Source organism: Chiroxiphia lanceolata, chromosome 1 (assembly GCF_009829145.1).
Source record: "Chiroxiphia lanceolata isolate bChiLan1 chromosome 1, bChiLan1.pri, whole genome shotgun sequence".
Classification (NCBI taxonomy): Eukaryota; Metazoa; Chordata; class Aves; order Passeriformes; family Pipridae; genus Chiroxiphia; species Chiroxiphia lanceolata.
In genome coordinates this window covers 54,984,972-55,004,984 of record NC_045637.1, presented here as the reverse complement: position 1 = coordinate 55,004,984, position 20,013 = coordinate 54,984,972, and the positions used below count along the sequence as shown (strand labels likewise).

General features: G+C 36.0%; 1 protein-coding gene across 5 annotated transcripts in view; it reads right to left on the bottom strand.

The window, feature by feature from the left end:
* LDLRAD4 (low density lipoprotein receptor class A domain containing 4) overlaps nt 1-20,013 on the bottom strand; it is a 274,476-nt gene that overhangs the window by 204,159 nt on the left and 50,304 nt on the right. Inside the window, exon 1 of one of the 5 annotated variants that reach the window (XM_032691862.1) lies at nt 16,209-16,228. The exons of 3 other annotated variants lie outside the window; for them this stretch is intronic. The gene's annotated coding sequence lies outside the window, so the exon portion shown is untranslated. Of the gene's footprint in view, nt 1-153; nt 172-16,208; nt 16,229-20,013 lie in introns of those variants that run through there. One more of the 5 variants, XM_032691857.1, reaches the window with a different exon arrangement.

Below are 20,013 nucleotides of genomic sequence, written 5' to 3'. Positions count from 1 at the left end.
AATCGTTGTGGCTCATTCCATTGTGACTACGTTCGAAATGCAAAATATCTTGACATGTGAAATGCAGATGCTACCGAGCAAGACAGCATATTGATTTAGTTAAGCCATTTAATTTTGACAAACTGCCAAAACAACAATAAAAGAATCGCAAACCTGAAATATTGGAGATTTCATCAGCAGCCTATGAACAGGGAGACAATGAGTCCCCAGCAACCTCTAGGAAGGGATCGATGCTCTCCATGGAACTGCAGTGACTGGGAATTTCAGACAGTGCCCTTCGATTTTCTCTGAAATCTTATCTTTACAAAGTAAACAAACACGAGATAATAACCTTTAAACTTTCCACAGACATTCATAAGCGGATTCATTACTACTGAACAGCAGCAGACACTCAATATCAGTCTCTGTTCAATACCTGGTACTCTGTGTATCGCAAAACTCAATCTTTTAAAAGGCACAGGCTGCAATTCCCAAAATCGTGACATTTTAAAAAAAATTAAGAAATTAATCAGAGTGCCTCAGAAGCATTTTTACAACTGCCCTCTGAATCAGCAGAGCTGTACACATCCCACCTTCCCATTCAGTGAAAACTGAATTTATCATGTAAACAAATGAATCTGCATTTCGAAGTCATAAAAAACACCAAATGCTGCCAAAAACGCTGCAAAACCCAATATCTAAGTTTCAAAATGGGAAAAAATACCTTTTTTGTTTTAATCATTTTTTAAAAGAAGTGACTAAACTTGGATCAAATTTTTAAATATTTTCCTTTTTACTCATTTGCAACCAATCCAATTTTGGTTCCTATGTTCATAGATATCTGAAGCAAACAATGACAGAGCTTTTAAAGAGCATGTGCCTGAGACACTACTGGTCTATATGGACATGTTAAATAAATACTTTTAAACATCCTCAAAATTATGTTAACGCCTATAAGAGAGCAGAATTTTTCAAACCCACGTTTACATAACCATCATCACAGAATTAAAAAAAAAGTATTTTACTTTAAAGATTTGTCAAATGGTTTCTATTTCCTTAAAAACAACAGTATTTAGACTACATTATCTCAGTACCTTCTTCAATCATAATAGTATTGTTTTATTACATTGGCCAAAGAAAAAGAATAAGAAGTAAGTGCTGGTACATTACCCCTAGTATTATTTTTTACAGCAATTTGCAGGACACCTCGAGTAAACACAGCACTTTACAAACCACATAAGAAAGGTCATTACTCCAGAGAGCTTACAACTACAGCAAACAAATTGAGCACAGCAACCCTTCCATTCAATGGAGATATGAGGACATTCTTCCTTAATATTTAGAGTATCATCATTAAAGAGATTCCCAAGTCAAGCAGCATCAAAACAGCATCAAAAGCTAACAAAAAAGTGGCACACTTTTCTCCTTGCCCTTCCTTACTCATAAAGTGCATCTTGACAAAGTGGGCAGATGCACATCAACTCACTTCTCCATCACAGGCACAGAAGAGAAGGCAAGGAAACACATTCTGTGGGAGACATGAGAGAACTGCACCTGTCAAAAAAACCCACTAAAATCCAGGGGCACAAGCTGAGCCCCAAGCTCTGCTACTCTCCTGCTCTCTGTGTGACTCCGTCATGACTTTTGACTCTCGCTAGCTATATTTTACAGTTATGCCCACCAAAACACCACAAAAGGGAAAAGGTGAAGGAAATCAGAAGGAGCATTTCATGCATGAGAAACAGGACTGAAGCTCATAAAGACACAGAATGAAATGTTTGTTTACATTGTGGGTTAAATATTAAGGTTTCCTTTCAAGTTTACTTCTTTTCAAACTGAATTTTTTATATGGCATCAAACTGAGAAAACAGCCAATATAAGGTCTGCCCAACTGTGACAGTCAACTACTTTCTTTCAAAATATCTCCTTTTCTCTAAGTTTAGATCAGTAATAAACATGCTCACTGGGCCCTTCATAAGCTACAACACACTTCTCTTGTAAGAGCATTAATTACTGGACAAGCAAGTACAAACCACTATCAAAGCAGTATCAAAGCAGAGAAGCCTTGTTTTCATTGCGGGTGCTGCCACCACAGCAGCGTCTGCAAATGATGCAAGTGCAATCGTTTTGCTCCTTCACAAATACAAAAGTTGGGGTTTTCTTTCTTTGATTAAAAAAATACAGTCCTTCATGCTCTCTACCGAGGTGTGCACTCTTTCCAATAGAAAGAATCTGTGTCTCCATAACCCAGGAAATTTCCTTTCTGGCCTTATGCAGCATCATCACAGTCCTCCTGCTACTTTTGACTTAGACACTTCATAAATCTATCACCTGCTGCTGTCTACATGGTACCAGAATTTTCCCCACACCTAAGAAAGTAAGGAAGTCGGAAAAAAACTGTGAGAGGACAAATACAACCTTCCATGGACAGGACACATTTAAACCCCTAGGTATGAGTGGTAGCTTAGAGGTCAGTGGTGAAGGGTGGTCAGGGAGGTCATCTTGGCTTCAAGCAGAGCCCTCCAGGAAGCAAAAGGATGGGGAAAGTAGGTGCAACCACTTAATGCAGGAGACAAAATAGTGGTCAGTCTAGAAATAAAATACTTCCCCAAAATTATGCTTCAATCCTATTTTCCTTTCCACCACCACCCCAATCTCACCCCTCCTCTCCACCCAAAAACATACTGGAGAAGTCTACCCTTTAGTTAAGAGAGAAAAATTAAAAAAAAAAAAAAAAAGGCACAAACCCCAGTAAAGAAAAGGTAAAAATGCTGAATATCTTTAACATCAGTCAATTCCCAACAAAAATGTTTAGGAAAAAAATTATTACTCAAAAATATATTCCCTTTAGAAATTATTTCTGGTGATCATTGTCAGATTTACCAAATAGTAAGGTTTCATTTGTAATTGATTAACATAGATTATCAGTTTCTATATCCACTGCAGATTAGATTAATTTTATATTATTAATGATTATAAACAAAAGGTGGCTAGCAATTGGCATGGTGTTTTCTTTAAAACATGTATAGCTGATAATTAACAAGGTATCAATACAAGGTATCAATTGTAACTGCCAACTGCTTACTCATTCATTAAAAAATCATTCATGTGTTACTTCTGCATGACTATAAACCTCAATATAAAATGGAACGTTATTGTCTCACCTCCTGCCGATCCAACTGCCCAGCCTGCGTTACTAGAAAATTACTGAAGATGTTTTCTGTGGCTAACTCAGAAGAATGTCTGGAAAACCTAATATTGATACTGGCTTTTGCTTAACAAAAGCAAAGAGAGACTCCCAATTCTAATGCTAAGAGAAAAGGGAAGATGATTTACCAGGTGTACACATAATCTTTGCTGAATTGCCAAAACACCGGAATGAAAAGAGGAAGCTGCTGAAGCGCAGGCTAAAAAACCCTCACATGTAGGTAAAGAATCAAACAGCTTAGCTAGATAATATGTGAGAACAATTAAGAATTTGGATCAGTCAACTGCTGAGAGAGTAAAGGCTTCCTAGACTGTGTTTAAGCTGACCAAATGGCCTATGTTAGGCAGAAGTGTCCTACTTTCAGTATACCAAATAATCTTTTTTGGACTTCCTATCTTGCTAGTCAAGTGTACACCCACCATGATAACTTCACCTACCATATACCCACACTACTCCAAATTTTATTCGCAATTTACTTGTGTAAATTCAAACCATTTTCACCATCTTTGTCCTGACTGTTATCAAGTCTGTACTACTTTGCAAGGGTTTGGTTTTTAAATCAAATTTATTCTCCTGTTAGACAGCATTCTTCAAACACTGAGCAAGTGAAATGAAGTGGCATAGTTTATTGTGTTTTCCAATGAAGCATTTAACAAGAATTCCAGGGAAAAAAAATTATTATACCTATCCACACTGGATACTGAGAGAAAGATACTTTATTTACTTTTACTACAAACCAATGTCAGGTTTTATTTTGCTGCTATTCTAAATTTGCAAACATTTTAAAATGTCACGTTTACACAAATTTTCATGTGATTAAAAGCTATGGTCAAACACAGTCACATGTGATACGCCATTCTTGGTGTACCAAGCAATAAGTAATCTGAATTATCTGTCTTTATGCCTTAGTGCACTCAATGAGAATTGGACTCGAACATCAAGTCCTAGGAGAAAGGAGGGTGTCAGCTGGATTTTTTTTTTAAGTTGTAGTCTTATACATGCAAATAAATTGACAAAAATCAAGTCTCTGCCTTGTCCTCAGATTCTCAACCCTTCAGAACAGTTGAGGCTGGATGAGGCCCAAGCTGCCCATGATCCAGTACAGCTCCCTGCAAATCCAGAGAACAGGGATTCTGGAGCAGTAGAAAATAAGAGCACTGGAGATGCTGGCTGCTCTTCCACTGGGTTTTCTAACAGAACACTTCAAGGACAGACAAGAAAATGTAAACGTAAGGTACCAAACTTGGAATTATCCAACACACCAGTCTTAAACAGATATCAGGAATGGAAAAAAACAAAGACAAACAGAACACTGTGACCCTGGACAATGGCTTGCCTAACTTAAATAAGCAACAGCTGTGGTTTATAGAAACAACCAGTGAAGTATATGCCTGAAAGATGAACTTTCATCTATCCTTTAAATGCCTAGCAATGAAAACAGTGGTCAAACAGAAAAATGAACATTACTTAAATATACTCATAAAAGCAGACCAAAATCTTTTGCTTTTTAAGCAAATATTTAGAGAACAGACCATTCTGGTGAACCAGAACTTCTAAACTAAACAAGTGGGGTAAAGGAACAGTTATTCGTACAGAAGCAAAATAGGAAACAAAAGGAGGAAGAGTATTTCTTCTTTGCAGAGCTTTGCTTCAGACTGTAGCAATGAGATAAACCTTTTCCTGAAAAAATAGGAAATGTTTCTTCCTCGCAGCAGAAAAAAAGCACATCCAAAGCATCAAGAACTCACAGATTTAAGTCTGAAATTAAACAGTCTGCATGACGGACACATACCTTTATAAACAATTAAGTTCAGGACAAGAGGTTGTCTATGAATACAAATGTCCTGCAAGACACTAAAAATAGTTGACAAGCGTAAGGCCAAATGTTATTTGAAGATTGTTTTTTGTTTAGCTATATCAACACATAACTTTTACATATACATGTTTTATGGGATGTTTAAGTATAACCAAGTCTCAAATAAAATTGCAAGAGCATAATGATAGGTAAGCTACTTGAAATTATACTTTAGTTACAGCTGTTTTATTATTTAATGTTATGTACAGAAATTATACACCATGTTCACAATATTTTATGAATTATATTAAATACTAAAAGCCTAAGAGGAAAAAAGTCATAAGGCTTTAAATAGGAGAGTTGAACATTACTATAAAACGTAGGATAGAAAAAAAAAGTAAGATAGTTGGTTTTTTGGGGGTTTGTATTTTTTAAAAATGTCCATCCATTAGCGAGAATAACTATTAACTTTGCTTGGCACAGTCATATGTAACTACCTGGAATTATTCCAAGAAGTGGAAGCATTTCTGTCATTAGAAGGTAAAGAAACAAAGGAAGATTGGAAATGTGAATAAGGCAATTCCCAGAACAGGTAACACATTTTGGGGAACACTGCAGTAGACAAGACTTGAAATCAGATAGCCGTACCAGCTCAAAGAGCCAGTTTTAAGGCTTTAAAGGCTTTCAATGTTTGCTTTTCTTTCCCGCTGTCTAAATTAAGACACTTTTATCAGCCCTATTGATTCTACCCATTAAACTGTGGATTTTGAGATTACAAAGAACAACAGAACTTTTCAGAGTGGACTGCAGCCCCACGCGAGAAGGACGCACCAGCTAACTTCAACAGACGTGACCTTTAGAAAGCGGTATTATTCACCCTCTGCTTGCGGGCACTTTGACACATTAGCACTTTGTGAGATCTCCAGGCGGTATTTTATCAGCAGGGCCCATCCAGGCATGATGTGCACTTTCACAGTGCATTAGCATATCCAGAGGAGGAACGCTGTGGACTGCAATGGCCTTTCCTTGTAGGACAGACCTCAAGTGTGAAACAACTTTGCTGACATTCTCGCTGACATCCAGGAGCTCCTCTGCATACCCAAAATTCATCAGCATGTAACGGCTAGCACTGTATACTGCAGAAACTAATTTCCAGAGCAGCTTAACTATCAGTACATTAATCTTTGACCTGCTCGCAGTCTTATATTCTGAAGAGTTCAGCATCTTAACTTTTTCCTTCTTACTTTGCATGTTAAGAAAATACTGGTCTATATTCTACATACAAGCTGAATGCTGAAGTTTAAAAAGAAATCAAATGTATTTGACAATGTAAACAGAAACCCTGCTTCTCACCTTACATCTGTACTGACCAGAAGTAACCTCAGTGAAATCAGTCAGCACAGGTATATAAAGAGAGGCAATCTGGCCCAAAGAGTAACATAACCCTTTGCACACAAAGGCAACTCAGCAAAAGAGCTGATGAACCGATCTGAGGTCATACAGAAAGATGGCAGTGGCCTGTAAGAGATTTTTTCTCCTTAATCGACAACCAGTTCCACATTTTATGTTTCTGGTGGTATCTGAATCTTGGTCATCTGAGTAGAGGATTCACCCATTCCACTCACAAGATCATCTTGCCAACAAGGTAGGAGGGCTCAAATCAAAAACAGCAATCTTACTTCAAATCATTCTGTAACACAGCAGCTTGGGGTGTAAAACTAGGTACAGACCTAGTTCATAATTATTAACAACATTTCAAGCTGCTTCAAAATATAACTTTCAAATTTTAGTAATGAAAAATTGTTTTTTCTCCTTCCTGTTTTATTAAACATAGTAAATGAGCACAAATTTGGGCTACAAGCTGCCCTTGCTCCTTGGCACTTTTGCCAATGTCTGACTGGCTTCACCAGTTTCTGAAACACACTGATGGTGCTCCTGAAGAAAGATCAGTTTTGCCTTCAACGGCACATTTTTGTTAGCTCTAAGACACAACACAGCTCACTGCTTCAAAAAGGAAGGACAACAGGCATTCTTCACTTTTCAAGTATAAGGATAAGAATTTGGTTTGGTGATTACAATACTAGAGATTGGCTCTTCCAGATCTGGATGTGACTTTTTCAAGGATATGAGTTAGCAGGAACCCGAGACATTCTTTTTAAATAATAGATGCTAAACAAGCCAGAAGAATTTCATCTTGCAAACAGAGGCAAACTGAATTGACTGTATCCCAAGTGTAACAGCACTTCCCAAAGGACTTGCACCTAGAACTTACCTATTTAGTTTAACATTTTTATAACCTATCCTCCTATTACAAAAACTTACTTTTCTTAAAAGGCATTCCTATCACCATACCACAGTATGACACATTTTATGTAATTCTGCAAATCATGTCTATGTTATAAAATTCTTACTAATGTTACATAGAGAAACCAAATTCAACTCACATACATCAATCTCAGAATAAATACTGCAAGTTAATGTTCCATCTTCTTTGTTCTGCATCTTTTTCTTTAGGCTTGAGCACTAAGTGATGAAGAAGTTTATCTCATATATAAGTCATATCACTAACAATAATCTATTCCCTCCCCAAAACATCAACAAAAGGAGCTATGGGTCATTGAGCCAAAAAATTAAATGCTGAAATGTACATCCAACATTACCCTTCACTAGCAGATATGCTGTGGGGAAGAAAAGTAAAACAAATACAACTTGAATGTCTAGCCAAAAGAAAACATTCAGAAAAGAACGAGGTGAAATTCAGTCCCACTCTTCAGGATGAAAGGTATCTTGTTACAGCTTCAAATGTTCTGTAGCATCTGCTTATGCACAGCTAGAACATGTGGAGAAAATTTATGGTATTTTACGATGGTTGGTTTGGGGGAAGAAAGAGGTTTCTCTGTGAGGTCAGGTGCAGGAAATTATTAGCTTTTTTCCTTCAGTTTTTCAACACACATTCTCTCCTTCTGCTAACATCTCAGTCATTTTGCCCATAGAAAGCTGACCAGCCAAAAGCAGTACAAAATTAAGGTTAGCCTGCACTATAAACAGGCACTTCAGTGGGAGGTATGGTATTTTTTTCCAGTCCATATTTGAGCTGTAGGTTTGCACCTGATGAGTTTCAAGCACCTTATATATGACAAACCGCTGTAGTCTAAAGGAAAACACAGAATATTTGTAATTGTTTTGTGTTCCCCCAACCGCTATTCTACTCTACAGGCTCTTTCTTTAAGGGGGGAGGGCGGGAGGGGAACAGAGGAAAAAGCCTAATCAAATAATGTACCTCGTTATTATACACCAATGAAATTCATGATTTTATCAAAAGGAAAGAGGCTGCATTTTAAAAATATGTATTTTCTAAAAGCTGTGTCTGCAGTGTTCTCAGTTCAGCAGTTATTCATCCAGCAACTCAAGTCAAAACTAAAGACAGAAAGCTACCAAGAACAGGACATCATCAACCTCACAAGAATCCAACAGGACTGGAAAACATTTTAAGAAATGTTAGGGAAAAAGTAACACTTAGTAACTAAAATGAAAACAGAAAGATCAAACATATGCCACCATACAGTTTACCCTTTTCTCAGGCCCGTAGAAAATTAAAAGAATTCCTGCATATTGAATTGGACAAAGCTGTGACCAACTTCATCATTGTTTGAAGTGGATTTAGAATAATTGCTGTCAAAAAAGTTGATAGTTGGAATGGCTCTAAGCACAAAACCACAAGTGTCTTGTAGTTGCTGAAATACGAAAAAGCTGAAAGACATCATATGATATGTCTGGTAGCTACAGAGAACTATGGGAAAAATAAGTGTAAATGTTTGTAACTAAAATACATTCACTAAAAAAAATAATCTGGGCCTGAAATCTTCTAACAGTAACAGGACACATTAATGAAATTTTTATAATACATTAAAACAACACTTTCTAGTAATGCACTGAAAAAGACTAGAGAAAACAATGAAGGAACAAAGAAAGAAAACACACATACAGTCACCATCATCTGAATAGTGATGATAAATAATGAAATAAAACTTTTGCTAGGTAGTACTGTAAGATACGCTATTGAACTTACCATTCTACTACACATGCCGGAATCTTTTTAATCACTAGATGGATAAAAATCCTGGGCACAACATAGGAAAAGAGAAAGCAGAAGATTCAACATTTGAAATGAAAAAATTTTGATCACCCAGTCCATTTTCCTAATTGGTATTTCAGCTATTTAATGCACTTAAGTCCAGGCTGGAGACAAGCAATTCTCATTGCCTGCCCTCCAAGATCATCAGATCTATACATTTCTTTTTATTAGAATTCCCTTTTAAATATGCATTCCTTGTGATATATTTCCCCTAGTATCTAGTAATACAGCAATGTGCTTCTATACAGTCTGTCTTTGATCTACAAGCTTGACATGAATTCTTTAAATTAGAGTGGTATTTTAGAAAAAAAAAACAGCTTTGAAAGATGTATCATTTTTTCCAGAGAATTCCAGCAGATACAAACTTTGGCCCTTCTGATTAATAAGACCAAGCTTCAGATGTATTAAAATGAAATCCAAACCTAGCATTTAATATTTCATCAAGAAGATAGAAAGAAAGAAGGATTACTAGAAACAACCTTCTGCATGTATAAAGCCACCCCACCACCTCTAGCTACATTAGTGCCGAACAGCTACACGCCCCCTACAAAATCCCAGCCAGACTGATCTCATTTTACAAGAATTTTTCAGAGGACAAGATCTTTGGCAGCAGTCTGTCAAAGCTCATACAAATATTTTAATTTTCCAGAAGAAATGGAAACCGAAAAAATATCCTTGGCAATTAGTAAATAGTTGAATATAAAATATTAATGTACCATCAAAGGCCTGATTATTCAGAATTCTTCTTTGTAAATGCTTTGAAATTTGAAGTGCATTTTGTACCAAATGGGCTTATTTCAGATTAAGCAAGCAGACTGTTTACAAGTCAGCAACTGAAAAGCTAAATGAAAATAAATTAAAAAATTATATTAATTTTTTTAAGTCCTGTATTTTCAGTGTATATCTCCCTCTTTAATTTCATCCTCAACATTATAATTAGTAATTTTAGAAGAAACACCTCATGCTGAAACACAAGTTCTTTATCTTCTAGGGTTATTCCTCAGTATCATTTTTTTATAAATACTATTAATGTATAACACTGTCAGTGCATGGCAAAGGTTGCTATTATAACCTGGAACACTTCACTACTGAATGCAAACTCAATGAGCCCCCAAGAACTGACCAGCAGTACAGTTGAATAAGAGTCATGCCCTGATGACCAAGACTTGATTTAAGAAAGTAGCAAACACATGACCAAGTGCTTCTCTGAGTTTTGAGATAAGGGAAAAAAAAAATAAAAGACAAATTGTTTGGAAACCAAACAAGACTAAAGCACAAATAAAAACTAGAAAGCTGGCAACAGTAAGTTTTTATAACAGAAGTGCAGAATTAAAGCAAGAGCATTCAAATTTACCTACATCTAAAAGAGTTCCTCAGAACCATGAAACCTCTATCAAGTGATAATTTGTTGTGTGCACACTAGCACTGCAATTTGTATTTAATTACAGTTCCACAGTTATTTAAGCTATAATGCTCTCCAGGCAGAATGCATCTCAGAAGGTTTATTGCATACCAAGGGAAGAAAACCATGCTTCTTCAATCACCAGGAGAGCAGCAAAATAGCCTGTGTTGTCACTACTACATTACAGAAATGGCATTTTTAAATATTACTTTCATATATTTTGACTGAAATTCATACATCACATGAAATCAATAAAGAATTAATCAAAAGTTTAATTTGCATCTGGAGACTAAGCCTGCAATAATAATTTCATATCATTGAAAATGTAATCAATTTCATAGGTGATAAACAAGGGGGCAAAGGGTAATATTATCACAAAAACAGAGCAACTGCCATATTCAATCCTTTAGGATTCTTTAGATCCTGCTATACTAGACACTTACAGTTTATTTAATCAAATAACTTCAGACAACAGTCATAACTGTGTGGTTCAGAAACAAATTAAGACCCATCAGTGTGCACGGGTATAAAAACGTTCCCCACTTCACTGATTTGTGTCTTAGGCATTTGTTAAGCCTTGAAGCACAAGGTTTTGTGTCTCTTCCAATGAAAACTCTTGCCATTTTTGTGGTAATTGACATTATTGTTAATATTTTCTATTTCAATGAGTCTACTATTAGTGAGGACAACATGATCCACGCAGCAGCACATATAAGGTATGGAAGAGATACACAGTTCACACAAACACATTCAACTGATGAGTTGCCCAAAAATTAAAACCACTATTAACAATGATTTTAAAAAGTTCCAAGTTCAAAAAAATCTCAAATGACATTTTTCACTTCCACAAAAGTCCAATTTCTTCCAAATAACCAACAATGCGAACAAATATGTACTGAACTGAACACCACTCTAAAGCCCAACTTAGGAAGTGAAATACATCTTCAGTAACAGAGACAAAAGCAGATCAACAAAACCAAGAAAAATTAGGGAAGGAATAAGGTCTCCTAATGACACAGGAAATATATTCCCTGCTCCTTCATCATCTTCCCCTGAACAAGGCCACATCAGCCCTTCCTGCTCTAAACCAAACCCCATTTCAAAGCAAACTGTTTTATCATCAGGCTGTTGTCAGTTAAGCTGTGCTTTTCTACAAAGAGCATGATGTTTGAAAAAAATTGGTGTCAAAATATCCAGTCTTGTGAATTTTCCTTAGAAAGGAGATCAAACTAATGATGTCTTAACAAAATCACATCACCAAATAAGATAAAACCTAAAACAGGAAAAAGGATCAACTAGTTAATGAGACAATAGTAAATTACTAATAGCACACTAAGTGCAGATCTATGTCTGAAAACAGCTGACAGCTACAGGATTTCCATTTTGTACCGAAGTTCAAAACAGGAGTTCCCTAATCTGTATGCCAAGTTGTATGGGAAAACCAGAAAGTTTTGGTTGTCTCTACTATACATCTGCCATAACTAAAATGTCAAAATACCACAGATGACACAAAAAAGTTGTTCTTCATGTGTAGGCAGTGAGGATCTAGTCACGCTAATACCTCTACCCACCTCCATCTGGGAGACCTGTACACATTCCTAGAGAAGATGCTGTCATACCCAACATTCAGGCTACATGGATGCCTTGGGCAGGTCTAGTTCCTTTATCAACTGCATGGCTGAGGAGCTGTAAGACAAGGTCTAAATGTAAGGTACACAGGAAAGATTAACTATTCTTTCAGATTTAAAGCTACTTTTTTTTAAAGTGAAGTTTTTGTAAGATTTGCCTTCTAAACCTCAAAAATCTCACTGCTCTGCAAAACTGCTGACCCACTGTGGAACAAGTTTAAAGATGGCCAGCCACTTATGCAAGACATCCTTTTTGTTGTCACATGGATACTGGTGTTCCTCACATGCATATAAACACACTTCTTCTGAATTACCTTAGACAAAAAGGTAGACCAGTTTGTTAGAGTGAAGGCACCTAAGTGGTGCTGATTTTTTCACATTTCAAATGCAAACTATTTATTCAACTACACAATGCCAAGTCATTAAAAAAAAGCCCTACTAAACACATTCCCACACCTAACCCTTTTGTAAGTACAGAATGGAGCAACTAAATCGCTACCTAAAAATGTTATTTTCTTAGTACTTCAGGAAAGTAACATAAGATATATAGAAGTTCGTTTGCATAATAAATATAAAAACACTATTAAAAAGCAATAGTTTTTTCCAAAATGGCTTACAACTCCTTTTCTTCTGATTCGATGAACATCATACAAATACATGTGCACAATTCTAAATCAGTTACAAAGTCCTAAAAACTTTTCCCATCAGAACAGTATCCGTACTTTTTATAAACTATTAAGAAAACATTTAAGAAGCAATAAAAATATAAGCAGAAATTGTGCTCATCTACATTTTCCAAGCTTTTATACTGAGGTTTGACCTAAAACTTATGTCAATTAATACAGTATATATGTATTTAAAAGCTTATGATAAACATAAAGGAGAAATTAACTTAGCTGCAGTACTGTAACACACACTTGCAATAAAGACTGGACAGGAGGAGATAGGAACATCCCAAGCTATCACAGTCTATCTGCAGTTATTATACAGCCACTGTTTTGCAAGCAAATAAACTGCATTCCCAAAGACAGAACAAAAACTACACAAACTTTATCAGAAGTTATTAAATGACCGCACAACACAGTGAGTTAGTTAAGCTTCATGGCATCATGAATCTTCAGTATTTTGTCCCTGCTAAATATGAATGAATAATTCAGTTTTCATATATATTTTCTAAGGACCAAATATTCAAGAGAGCCTGCAATTTGCTGGGAAAACTGCAGGAAATGTTTTTTCAGCCACGCGTATTCGAATTGCTGCTTTCTTTATAAACATTAATGGAAGTGTTGATGCTTCTAAGACTTTTACAAAAAAAATACAAGTTGACTTAGCAGCAACAAAAATACCAGAGATATGGCTGGCATTAGAAACTTGGATATGAATTCAATTTTTCAAGATGATCCTTCATTAAGAGCCAATTTCATTTTTAAAATCCAGCAGGGAACATCAGATCTCATACCAAATTCAGGGGATAAGGTCTGTAATACAGTTGAACAACATTTATTTTCTGCAATCATGATGCCCTGTGCTTTTAAGATTTACACTAATTAAACTAGAAAAGGTCACACAGTTGAAAATGTTCGCAATTTGGGCAAGACTAAATAACAAAATCTTTCCTGTCTATCACTAATCTCTTATACACAATAACTGTCACTTTGACCAAGTGTCTCTGTCAGCCTGCTGCTCGTGATTATACACAAGAAGCTTCAGTTTTTATCCTCTGGAAGAGTTTATGAGCTTTGTCTTGCAAAACTCAGTGAGACGGGGCACAAAAGAGAGGAAGAGGAAGCAAAACCCAGCAGTCCTCAGGATTGCTCCATCATCTGTTCAGGAAACAATTCCTCACAGTTTAAGAACTTCAGATTTAATTTAAAGATTTCAGTATTGAAATTCCAGATTAAAAATATGTCTATATTTACAGAGACAGGAAAAAGAGGAGATGGAAAAAAACCGTGGTGGTTCTAATCCCAACCTTTGAAGATTAGCTACAGTGTGACCTGCAGTTCTTATGTCTTTGTTTCCTCATGGGTTATCTGATAACATTGTTATTCTTCCAATTTTTGAAACCTTAAGATCCTCTGTAGAAGTCTACTCCTTTCCCATCCAATATAACGCCTTGAAAAAAACGCGACCAGAAAGTATTTTCTGTGGCCTTAGACTTTGACAACAGCCAGCGAAAGGGTCCTTAAAATGCCTCTATATTTATAGACAATTGATGGGAAATTGATCTGTCTTTAGTTTAGCTAAGAATTTGAAAGGATGTTAAGGCTGAGCCCTGTGTTCTGAAGCCTTTCCTGAATCTGAATAATCCTCCAGGCATAACCTAGAAAACTGTTCCCTCTCTGAATGCCTTCTTCTCCAACTTTTCTTATTATGTGGAAAACTTTTTTCCCAACAGTCTGCTTTCTCTCAGGTATTTAATGGGTGATTTTAAAGAAATAAAAGGATGAGACGAAAAGGTTCCTACCCTTCACATCACAGCGACTGCACAGGATCAGGAGGAAAGCCTGCATTGCAGCACAATGCTATCAAACCTTTGGGCCTTTCAAAGGCTGCAGTATTGCCTTCCTATTGCTGGAGGAGGTGAAAAAAAATAAAAATCACACAATCTAACCAGTCTGAGAACAGTGGGCTTAAGAGTAAGCATTCATCTGGCAAAGACACTGACAGAGCAGGTGAAAATAAAATGCTTTCAGAATCTTTCAGAATTTATTTCTGGATCAAGTTCTCAGCTTCGTATGGTTTTCTGACACTTTGAAGTACACCTTAATGTAGCTGCCTCTTCAAACGGTATTCAATACAGCAGACACAAAGAAAAACTACAGAAAGTATCAGAAAAAAAACTCACAACTACATACAAACCAAATTATACGTGTTGTTGCCATTCAGCCCAGATCCAGAAATTTTTCCCCATGGAAACAAACTTACTTAAACAACTCTTACCAGCTCCACAACATAAAACCACCACAATCTAGCACCTTCGTAGGGAAACCAAATCCACAAGTGGAGGAACTGACATACATCAGTATATACCAGAAATCTCCAATAAACTCACTTCCAAGACAGCCATGTGATAGTTCTCTTTCAACAAAACCCAACAATCAGCCTACAGCTACATTCAATTCCCTTGTCATATGCAGGCTTTTAGATATAGTTCTCTTTTGTCCTGATCCTCATCTTTTCCTTTTTCCATTAGGACACTACAGATTGCAAAGGCTAAAAGGAAGCATGTCTGAGTCAAAAGAATTTTCAGTCTAAAGAAAACTGGTACGAAATGAACTTCAGAACTGCAGGTTAAGAGGAAGTTGGGCAAATTCAGTGTTTAACCATCTTCAGAAAATAGAGCATAAGCCTTTCTGTGGGAAAGTTTCTCCATAGTAACTAAAACTGCAATCTGAGCATTGACTCCCTGTCAAAAATACCCTCAACATGAAAACAAAGTACAAAAGCCTCTCAAAAGCAGAGATTTCAATGACCCAAAAAAGAGGACAAGAGGAGGTTCCTCTAGGTATATACAACTTCACTGACACTGATCTATTTTACTAGTAAGGAAACAACAGACAGAAATATAACAAAAGATTAAACAGCTATTTAACGTGTACCAAGTAACTTTTTTATGGCAACTCGATAATGCTTCTCCAGCAAGAGATAGGATCAATGTAGCTGATTCTCAGCATTACAATTAGGGATCAGAGCACTGTCCATCTCTTTAAACTACTAAGCTTTAAAAATGTATCTGAATTATTTTTTTTTACGATGAGTCTCTGCCTTAAGTCTTAATTTTTACAGTAATTTAACTTCAGTCAGAACAACTCAGCTCTTTCATGAATGAGGGGAAAGAAAAATATCTTGTTTGGTCCATGTTAAAAAGATAGACTTTATAAGAAAAGTTTCAAAGACTGATGCTCTCAAGAAAGGGTATGGGGTAGTTTTGGGTAAGTAAAATACCCTCTCTGACCCTCAGGATAATTTCTGAATACATCCAACACATCTTTCGAAAGATACAGATTGCTCATGTTCTTTAAAATGTAGCTAGAGTTTTGCAGCTGAGAGGCTCTGACCTGACTGAGCATTCCTTCTTTCCCACCCCACAAGGAAGGATCACTGAAGAAACAGACACCACCACAGAGGGCAAAGTAGTCCAAGGAAGCAGTCATCACCACAACTATGGTTGCCTCCTGTAACTAGTAAGATAAGGTATCATTAGAACTTAAAATTTTGCAAATACACATAGTAAGGAATCTGCTCTTAAAGAGGAGGGGGAAAAGGGAGTGATGGAGTTTTTCTAACACTGGAGACCAAAATGCTAGTTAAACAATATTTCAAAGATTTTATGTGTGGGAAGTATCATCCACTTTATCAGGATGCAATGCTTTAGTGCATCTCTATCAAGAGTAATCACACCGTGCTTTGCAGTTCTTCCTAGGATTCACAGCATATAAGAAACACTATACACATGCCAGTCATCAGACCACCACAGGAAAAAAAAGGCATAACCACTACCATTAACACTGGTCCATCACACGGAAGACTACACAGTAACAAGGACAGTAGGGAGAGTAAACTTATTGTACCTCCAACTTTCCTTTGCCTCCCTTATATAGGGAGTCAATGAGTGTGAACAAGCACGTTACTGTCATTTCCCCTATCATAAAAACCACAAAGTACTAGCACAGTAAATGACAGGGACAAATAGACTATGGATAAGGACACTTTCTAAAGTTGGTACAATGAAAGTCCCACAGTTTCTTTTTGCATAATATTGTTTATATTATAGAAAGTTTTCCTAAGAACATGGAGCTGAGATTCCTACATATCCAGTATGGCACCTTAATAAATTAGCACAGGTAAATACTAAGATTTTTCCTATGAAATTAAAGACAAACATTCAGAATTGCATGCAAAAAAAAATTTAACATCTGACACAGAAAAAGGATTAGTTTAAACCAATGTTGCATTGTAATGTAAACCATACTTAAAGTACAAGGAATTATAATCTTGATTCATGAATATGACTGAAAGATAAATTAAATGCTCATAAATTAGATATCTCCTGAGCAATCAGGAATTTTCATCCAAAACACGGGGGAATAATATGAAAAGAAATTCTTTCCGTTTATTATGAAATTGAAAATAAAAAAAAATTAAAAAAAAATTAAAAAATCCTCCACACCACGAACCACTTTATTTTTCCCAAGATCATTAAATGCAATCTTGAAACAACTGTCCAACCTTCAAAGAATATCCCTACATGAAACTTTCCTACAAATCTTTTTTCTTCATGCAATTTTTCAACTGATTTCATTTAAGAACTTACTATTTGAAAACACTAGAGAAGCCAAGAAAGCAATGTGATGCAACATAAAATCATACAAAACCAATTAAATTGCATATAATTGTCAACACATCCATTTTTGAATAATAATCTTCCTCGTATCAAAATACTACAAAATAAAACCTTGATGAATTTTCCTTAAAAATTCCTGATCTTTTCCTGCTCTATAGAATTTATAGTAATTATCCTCAACTTCAAAATAGTTCATTCTTGTGAGACCGGTTTCAGTTTCAGGACTGCAACTCTGTGTTAACCGCTTCTCTTTTTGTTGTTTTCCATTTCCAAATGTATGCTTTGATCCCCTTGGTCTTGCTGGTAGAGCAGTCGCCTCACACATTCAGACTCTCTTTGAAGCCTTCCAACAGTGCCAAGAAAGAAGCAGGCTATGGCAGCAGGCTCAGTATTTCTCCGGTTATGCAACAGATTAGATCATTATCAACAAAACTGGATGCCTCCAGCAGAGAACAGAAATGGGGAATTTGAGAGCAAGTCTTTCTTTACTTTTTGAATTAAGGACAGCTGTTTGGTCAGTTTGAAAGGAGGAGAAAGTTACCTGCAATTAAGAGGTGGTCTTATGAGAGAAGATTATACTTTGGTGAAAAGCTCTACAGTAAATACTACTGCCACATTTATCATTCAGTTTTGCTCCTTCCTTGGCAGGAAAGTTTTCCCATTCGTTGTGTAATGCGAAAGAAATATTTGGCTCAAACTAATGCCAATAATTTAAGAAGCCTGATTTAGCCATGTGGATTTCATTCCCCACAGATGAATGACCACATGCCAACAGGATGCAGGAGAAGAGTCTGGGTTCTCACGTACCTGCAGAGAGAATCCATGCATCTTACCTACAATATATTCATTTGCCCACAGTCTGTGCATGTGGATATCCTACACATCTGTCACACATTTCTGCCTTCTCTTGTTGCTCCAACAACTTTTAAATCATCAAATAAAGATACTTCAGAATTTCATTTCAGTTAAAGGATAAAGTATCTACTCATTGCTCAAGGAGTGAAGATATAGATTTTGAGTCTTCATATACAACAGAAAAAATACATACTTTAATTTCTTAAGGAAATGTCTCATAAAGCTTCATCTTACAGATGATAGGGGAAGAAGTGTTTCACTGCATGAAACACAGCCCTTGAGTCAAGTTCTGACAACGAATGTATAGTGAGAAGGAGAGATTACAGAATATCAAATAGATTAAACTATTTATTGTTTGCATATAAGAATTCAGTTACTGAGGCTAACAAATGTATGCAAATAAAACCAAAAGCCTTGGGAATCCTAACTAAAAGCTCTTATAGCTTCTACAAAAGACATCAAGAGTATTTAGATATTGGATATAGGGAAAAAATAAGTACAAAACAGTTTAATATAGAAAAAAAATACAGTTGCTCTTAGAAAGAGAAAATATTCTTATAGTGCTTTAGTGTGTTAATTCTACATTATTATATATTTGTAAACTTAGAAAGCACTACTGAAGTTGAGCTTTGCTTTTCAAGTTTCCACAAAATTAGCACTGAAAATGTTGTGTGTCTGGTTATATTACAAGATAATTGTACCACTAAAAATAATGTTACCCAATAAAATAAGGACTATTAAGTATGGTAGAAGTTACATGACCAGTGTAATTTGTGTACAAATGCATATTATCATTATATCGTCAGTAGCTTAAAGAAAATCTAGAAATCAAGAGCTTTGTGCTTGGGGCTTTATTTGCAGGAGATATTTTTCATACATAAGATAACTTTTTTTTAAAATGTATCTTAATTATCTGAAAACTATTAAGTCAAAGAAATCCTGAGCACAATAACGAGCTCCTAGTACTTACTTGTTACTGTTCTTGTTTGATATTAACACTGAAGAATCAGAAAACCACGGCCCACTATTTCTCTTATGCAATCATACAATACTTCATTGTATGATGTGACTCTTTAGAAGCACAAACCTAAATAAAATCAGGTGTTTAGCTGGACTGCTTCATCTCTATCTTTATTCAACAGTCAACAATAATTAAAAGCCACATATGAAAAAAATAACTGGCAATTCCCCCAAATCATGCCAGAAGAAAATTCATTGATGAGTCAAGCTAGCCTGTAAGTGGGACACAAAGTATGATTCATAACTCATTGCTTCAGATTTAATTCTTGAGAGAGAAAAAGCTCCATCAATAACGTAATACAGAAACTCAAACTCCGATTACAAAAATATAACAATAAATTCACTGTGTCCCTTCAGTTCTGAATAATTCTGTTATGTATGTTCACCACGAGGGTATAAAGCCATGACCAGTAACCTTCAGCAGCTCCTGCAGGCAGTGAAATCTTGCAGAGGACATGTCGGACTGCATTCCTAAGCTGTCTTCTGCACAGCTGTGGGGCACAAACTCCAGTGTCCACCACTGGGGCAAAGGGAATGAGACCTTCATGGCACAACTCAGTCATTGCCAATATCAAATTTATAAAAGCAGTTGGGATTCAATAAAGCCGCTTAATTTGCCCTTTGTGTTGTTTTTTTTTTTCAAA